We start from the raw sequence: 7,589 nt of genomic DNA, 5'->3' as shown, positions 1-7,589 counted from the left end.
ATCCTAGAGAAAACTAAGTTCAAAGATGATAGTAGCAATGATGCGGACTAGGTCCGTGATCTGAGGATTATCCTCATTCCTGCACAGAAGAATTATGTCCTTGATGCACCGCTAGGTGACAGAAGTATTGCAATAGCATATGCAGACATTATGAACGTTTGGCAAGCTCGGTATGATGACTACTTCATAGTTTAGTGCACTATGCTTTACGGCTTAGAACCAGGACTTCAAAAATGTTTTGAATGACATGTAGCATATGAGATGTTCCAAGAGTTGAAATTGGTATTTCAGACTCATGCCCATGTTAAGAGGTATGAGACCTCTGACAAAGTACTTTGCCTACAAGATGGAGGAGAATAGCTCAGCTAGTGAGCATATACTCAGAATCCCTGGGTACTACAATTGCTTGAATCAAGTGGGAGTTAATCTTCTAGATAAGATAGTGATTGGCAGAGTTCTCTAGTCACCATCACCAAGTTGTTGGGGAACGCAGTATTTCAAAATTTTCCTATGATCATGCAAGATCTATCTAGGAGATGCATAGCAACGAGAGGGGAAGACTATGTCCACGTACCCCCGTAAACCGAAAGCGGAAGTGTTATGAAACGCGGTTGATGTAGTCAAACGTCTTCGTGATCCAACCGATCAAGTACCAAATGCACGGCACCTCCGTGATCTGCACACGTTCAGCTCGGTGATGTCCCTCCAACTCTAGATCTAGATAAGGCCGAAGGAGAGTTTCGTCAGCACGACGGCATGTTGACGATGATGATGAAGTTACCGACGCAGGGCTTCGCCTAAGCACTACGACAATTGACCGAGGTGGAAATCTGTGGAGGGGGGCACCGCACACGGCTAAGAAATCAACTTGTGTGTCTATGGGGTTCCCCCTCCCCCATATATGAAGGAGGGGAGGAGGAGGAGGGCCGGCCACAAGGGGCGCACCCAAAGGGGGGATTCCTACTCCTAGTAGGAGTAGGTTTCCCCCTTTCCTAGTCCAAGTAGGAGAAGAAGGAAGGAGAGGAGAGGGAGAAGGAAAGAGGGGGGGGCGCCGCCCTCTCCCTAATCCAATTAGGACCAGGCCATGGGGGGCGCGCGGCCTCCCCTTGTGTCCCTTCTCTACTTTCCACTAAGGCCAATGAAGGCCCAATACTTCCCCCGGCGAATTCCCGTAACTCTCCGGTACTCCGAAAAATACCAGAACCACTCAGAACCTTTTCGATGTCCGAATATAGCCTTCCAATATATCGATCTTTACGTATCGACCATTTCGAGACTCCTCGTCATGTCCGTGATCTCATCCGAGACTCCGAACAACCTTCGGTACATCAAATCACATAACTCACAATACAAATCGTCATCGAACGTTAAGTGTGCGGACCCTACGACTTCGAGAACTATTTAGACATGACCGAGACACAACTCCGGTCAATAACCAATAGCGGAACCTGGATGCTCATATTGGCTCCTACATATTCTACGAAGATCTTTATCGGTCAAACCGCATAACAACATACGTTGTTCCCTTTGTCATCGGTATGTTACTTGCCCGAGATTCGATCATCGATATCATTATACCTAGTTCAATCTCGTCACCGGCAAGCATCTTTACTAGTTCTGTAATGCAACATCCTGCAACTAAGTCATTAGTCACATTGCTTGTAAGGCTTATAGTGATGTGCATTACCGAGTGGGCCCTAGAGATACCTCTCCGACAATCGGAGTGAAAAATCCTAATCTCGATCTATGCCAACTCGACAAACACCATCGGAGACACCTGTAGAGCATCTTTATAATCACCCAGTTATGTTGTGACGTTTGATAGCACAGAAGGTGTTCCTCCGGTATTCGGGAGTTGCATAATCTCAATCTAAGGAACATGTATAAGTCATGAAGAAAGCAATAGCAATAAACTAAACGATCATAGTGCTAAGCTAACGGATGGGTCTTTTTCATCACATCATTCTCTAATGATGTGATCCCGTTCATCAAATGACAACACATGTCTATGGCTAGGAAACTTAACCATCATTGATTAATGAGCTAGTCAAGTAAAGGCATACTAGGGACAATTTGTTTGTCTATGTATTCACACATGTACTAAGTTTCTAGTTAATAAAATTCTAGCATGAATAATAAACATTTATCATGATATAAGGAAATATAAATAACAACTTTATTATTGCCTCTAGGGCATATTTCCTTTCAGTCTCCCACTTGCACTAGAGTTAGTAATCTAGTTCACATCGTCAGGTGATTTCACACCAATAGTTCACATCTTTATGGGATTAGTTCACATCTTCATGTGAATAATACCCAAAGGGTTTACTAGAGTCAATAATCTAGTTCACATCGCTATGTGATTAACACCCAAAGAGTGATCATGTTTTGCTTGTGAGAGAAATTTAGTCTATGGATCTGCAACATTTAAATCCGTAAGTATTTTGCAAATTTCTATGTCTACAATACTCTGCACGGAGCTACTCTAGCTAATTTCTCCCACTTTCAATATGCATCTAGATCGAGACTTAGAGTCATCTAGATCGGTGTCAAAAGCTTGCATCGACGTAACTCTTTACGACGAACTCTTTTATCACCTCCATAACCGAGAAATATTTCCTTAGTCCTCTAAGGATAATTTTGACCACTGTCTAGTGATCTACTCCTAGATCACTATTGTACAGCCTTGCCAAAACCATGCTAAGGTATACAATAGGTCTGGTACACAGCATAGCATACTTTATAGAACCTATGACTGAGGCATAGGGAATGACTTTTCATTCTCTTTCTATTTGTTGCCGTGGTCGGGTTTTGAGTCTTTACTCAACTTCACACCTTGCAACACAGGCAAGAACTCCTTCTTTGACTGTTCCATTTTGAACTACTTCAAAAACTTGTCAAGGTATGTACTTATTGAAAAATTTATCAAGCGTCTTGATCTATCTCTATAGATCTTCATGCCCAATATATAAGCAACTTCACCGAGGTCTTTCATTGAAGAATTCCTATTCAAGTATCCTTTTATGCTATCCAGAAATTCAGTATCATTTCTGATCAACAATATGTCATCCACATATAATATCAGAAATGCTACAGAGCTCCCACTCACTTTCTTGTAAATACAGGCTTCTCCAAAAGTCTGTATAAAACTATATGCTTTGATCAACTCATCAAAGCGTATATTCCAACTCCGAGATGCTTGCAAGAGTCCATAGATGGATCGCTGGAGCTCGCACACTTTGTTAGCACCTTTAGGATTGACAAAAACCTTCTGGTTGCATCATATACAACTCTTCTTTAATAAATCCATTAAGGAATGTAGTTTTGATATCCATTTGCCATATTTCATAAAATGCGGCAACTACTAACATGATTCGGATAGACTTTTAAGCATCGATACGAGTGAGAAAATCTCATCGTATTTAACACCTTGAACTTGCCGAAAACCTTTTTTGCGACAATTCGAGCTTTGTAGATAGTAACACTACTATTAGCGTCCGTCTTCCTCTTGAAGATCCATTTATTCTGAATGGCTCACCGATCATCGGGCAAGTCAATCTAAGTCCATGTTTTGTTCTCATACATGGATCCCATCTCAGATTTCATGGCCTTAAGCCATTTCGCGGAATCTGGGCTCATCATTGCTTCCTCATAGTTCGTAGGTTCGTCATCGTCTAGTAACATGACTTCCAGAACAGGATTACCGTACCACTCTGGTGCGAAACGTACTCTGGTTGACCTACGAGGTTCGGTAGTAAGTTGATCTGAAGTTTCATGATCATCATCATTAACTTCCTCACTAATTGGTGTAGGCATCACTGGAACTGATTTCTGTGATGAACTACTTTCCAATTCGGGAGAAAGTACAATTACCTCATCAAGTTATACTTTCCTCCTACTCACTTCTTTCAAGAGAAACTCCTTCTATAGAAAGGATCCACTCTTAGCAACAAAGATCTTGCCTTCGGATCTGTGATAGAAGGTATACCCAACAGTTTCTTTTGGGTATCCTATGAAGACGCACTTATCCGATTTGGGTTTGAGCTTATCAGACTGAAACTTTTTCACATAAGCATCGCAACCCCAAACTTTAAGAAACGACGGCTTAGGTTTGTTGCTAAACCACAATTCATATGTTATCGTCTCAACGGATTTAGATGGTGCCCTATTTAACGTCAATGCAGTTGTCTCTAATGCATAACCCCAAAATGATAGTGGTAATCGGTAAGAGACATCATAGATCACGCCATATCTAATAAAGTACGGTTATGACGTTCGGACACACCATTACGCTGTGGTGTTCCAGGTGGCGTGAGTTGCGAAACTATTTCACATTGTTTCAAATGAAGACCAAACTCGTAACTCAAATATTCGCCTCCACGATTAGATCGTGGAAACTTTATTTTCTTGTTACGATGATTTTCCACTTAACTCTAAAATTCTTTTAACTTTTCAAATGTTTCATACTTATGTTTCATTAAGTAGATACACACATATCTTCTCAAATCATCTGTGAAGGTCAGAAAATAATGATACCCGTCGCGAGCCTCAACAATGATCGGACCGCATACATCGGTGTGTATTATTTCCAGTAAGTCAGTGGCTCGCTCCATTGTTCTGGAGAATGGAGTCTTAGTCATATTGCCCATGAGGCATGGTTCGCAAGCATCAAGTGATTCCAAAAGCCGATCAGCATGGAGTTTCTTCATGCGCTTTACACCAATATGACCTAAACGGTAGTGCCACAAATAATTTGCACTATCATTATTAACTTTGCATCTTTTGGCATCAATATTATCTGTATCACTGTGATCAATATTCAATAAACCATTTACATTGGATGTATGACCATAGAAGGTTTTATTCATGTAAACAGAACAACAATTATTCTCTGACTTAAATGAATAATGGTGTCGCAATAAACATGATCCAATCATATTTATGCTCAACACAAACACCAAATAACATTTATTTAGTTCCAATACTAATCCCGAAGGTAGAGGGAGTATGCGATGGTGATCTTATCAACCTTGGAATCACTTCCAACACACATCGTCACCTCGCCCTCAACTAGTCTCTATTCATTTTGTAACTCATTTGTTTCAAGTTACTAATCATAGCAACTCAACCAGTATCAAATACCCAGGGGCTACTATGAACACTAGTAAAGTACACATCAATAACATGTATATCATATATACTTTTTGTTCACTTTGCCATCCTTCTTCTCCCCCAAGTATTTGGGGTAGTTCTGCTTCGAGTGACCATTTCCTTTGCAGTAGAAGCACTCAGTTTCAAGCTTGGGTCTAGCTTTGGGCTTCTTCATGGGAGTTGCATCTTGCTTGCCATTCTTCTTGAAGTTCCCTTTCTTTCCTTTGCCATTTTACTTGAAACTAGTCTTTTCAACCATCAACATTTGATGCTTTTCTTGATTTCTACCTTCGTTGATTTCAGCATCACGAAGAGCTCGGGAATCGTTTTCATCATCCCTTGCATATTATAGTTCATCGCAAAGTTCCAGTAACTTGGCGATAGTGACTAGATAACTCTGTCAATCACTATCTTATCTGGAAGAATAACTCCCACTTGATTCAAGGGAATGTAGCACTCAGACATTTTGAGCACATGCTCATTGGTTGAGCTATTCTCCTCCATCTTGTAGGCAAAGTACTTTGTCAGAGGTCTTATACCTCTTCACACGGGCATGAGTCTGAAATACCACTTTCAGCTCGTGGAACATCTCATATGCTCCATGGCATTCAAAACATTTTTGAAATCCCGGTTCTAAGACGTAAAGCATGGTGCACTAAACTATCAAGTAGTCATCATACCGAGCTTGTCAAACGTTCATAACGTTTGCATCTGCTCCTGCAATAGGTCCGTCACCTAGCGGTGCATCAAGGACATAATTCTTCTGTGCAGCAATGAGGATAATCCTCAAATCACGGAGCTAGTCTGCATCGTTGCTACTAACATCTTTCTCTAGGAACATATCATAAATAAAACGGGGAAGCTATACGCGAGCAATTGATCTACAACATAGATATGCAAATACTATTAGGACTAAGTTCATGATAAATTTAAGTTTAATTAATCATATTACTAAAGAACTCCCACTTAGATAGACATACCTCTAATCATCTAAGTGATCATGTGATCCATATCAACTAAACCATGTCCGACCATCACGTGAGATGGAGTAGTTTTCAATGGTGAACATCACTATGTTGATCATATCTACTATATGATTCACGCTCGACCTTTTGGTCTCAGTGTTCAGAGGCCATATCTGCATATGCTAGGCTCGTCAAGTTTAACCTGAGTATTCCGCGTGTGCAAAAACGGGCTTGCACCCGTTGTATGTGAATGTAGAGCTTATCACACCCGATCATCACGTGGTGTCTCGGCACGACGAACTGTAGCAACAGTGCATACTCAGGGGGAACACTTATACCTTGGAATTTAGTGAGAGATCATCTTATAATGCTACCGCCGTACTAAGCAAAATAAGATGCATAAATGATAAACATCACATGCAATCAATATAAGTGATATGATATGGCCATCATCAGCTTGTGCCACTGATCTCCATCTCCAAAGCATCGTCATGATCACCATCGTCACCGGCTTGACACCGTGATCTCCATCGTAGCATCGTTGTTGTCTCGCCAACTATTACTTCTACGACTATCACTTCCGCTTAGTGATAAAGTAAAGCAATTACATGGCGATTGCATTTCATACAATAAAGCGACAACCATATGGCTCCTGCCAGTTACCGATAACTGTGTTACAAAACATGATCATCTCATACAACAATTTATATAATCATGTCCTGACCATATCACATCACAACATGCCCTCCAAAAACAAGTTAGACGTCCTCTACTTTGTTGTTGCAAGTTTTACGTGGCTACTATAGGCTTAGCAAGAAACGGTTCTTACCTACCCATCAAAAACCACAAGGCGGTATAGTGATTGCTTTTTGATCTTCAAAAAGAACCCTGTTCATTGAATCCGATTCAACTAAAGTTGGAGAAACTAACACCCGCCAGCCACTTGTGTGCAAAGCACGTCGGTAGAACCAATCTCATGAACACGGTCATGTAATGTTGGTCTGGGCCGCATCATCCAACAATACCGCTGAATCAATAAATAACTAGTGACGGTAAGAAATCACTAGTAGAAAAAGGGGCTTTCGTTCGGGCCTGGCCAGCCCATTAGTCCCGGTTCTTCCATGAACCAGGACCAATGGATGCATTCATTCTGGTTCGTGAGCCCAGGGGGCCGGCCGGGGCCTCGTGGGCATTGGTCCCGGTTCGTATGGACCCATTTGTCCCAGTTCCAGGCATGAACCGGGACCAATGGGCCTCGCTCATGGCCCACAAACATTGGTCCCGGTTCTTGGCTCGAACCAGGACAGAAGGCTGGGATTTAGTCCCGGTTCCAGCCATGAAACGGGACAAATGAATTGCCTATATATACCCTGTCACTGCAGCAGAGCACCCCACAATGCTCTGTTTTTTCTGGCTGGCGAGGAGAGGGCATTTGGGTGCTCTAGCTCACCTCCTATTCACATGAGGTGCTCG

Source organism: Triticum aestivum, chromosome 2A (assembly GCF_018294505.1).
Source record: "Triticum aestivum cultivar Chinese Spring chromosome 2A, IWGSC CS RefSeq v2.1, whole genome shotgun sequence".
NCBI lineage: Eukaryota > Viridiplantae > Streptophyta > Magnoliopsida > Poales > Poaceae > Triticum > Triticum aestivum.
This window is presented reverse-complemented; position numbering follows the sequence as displayed.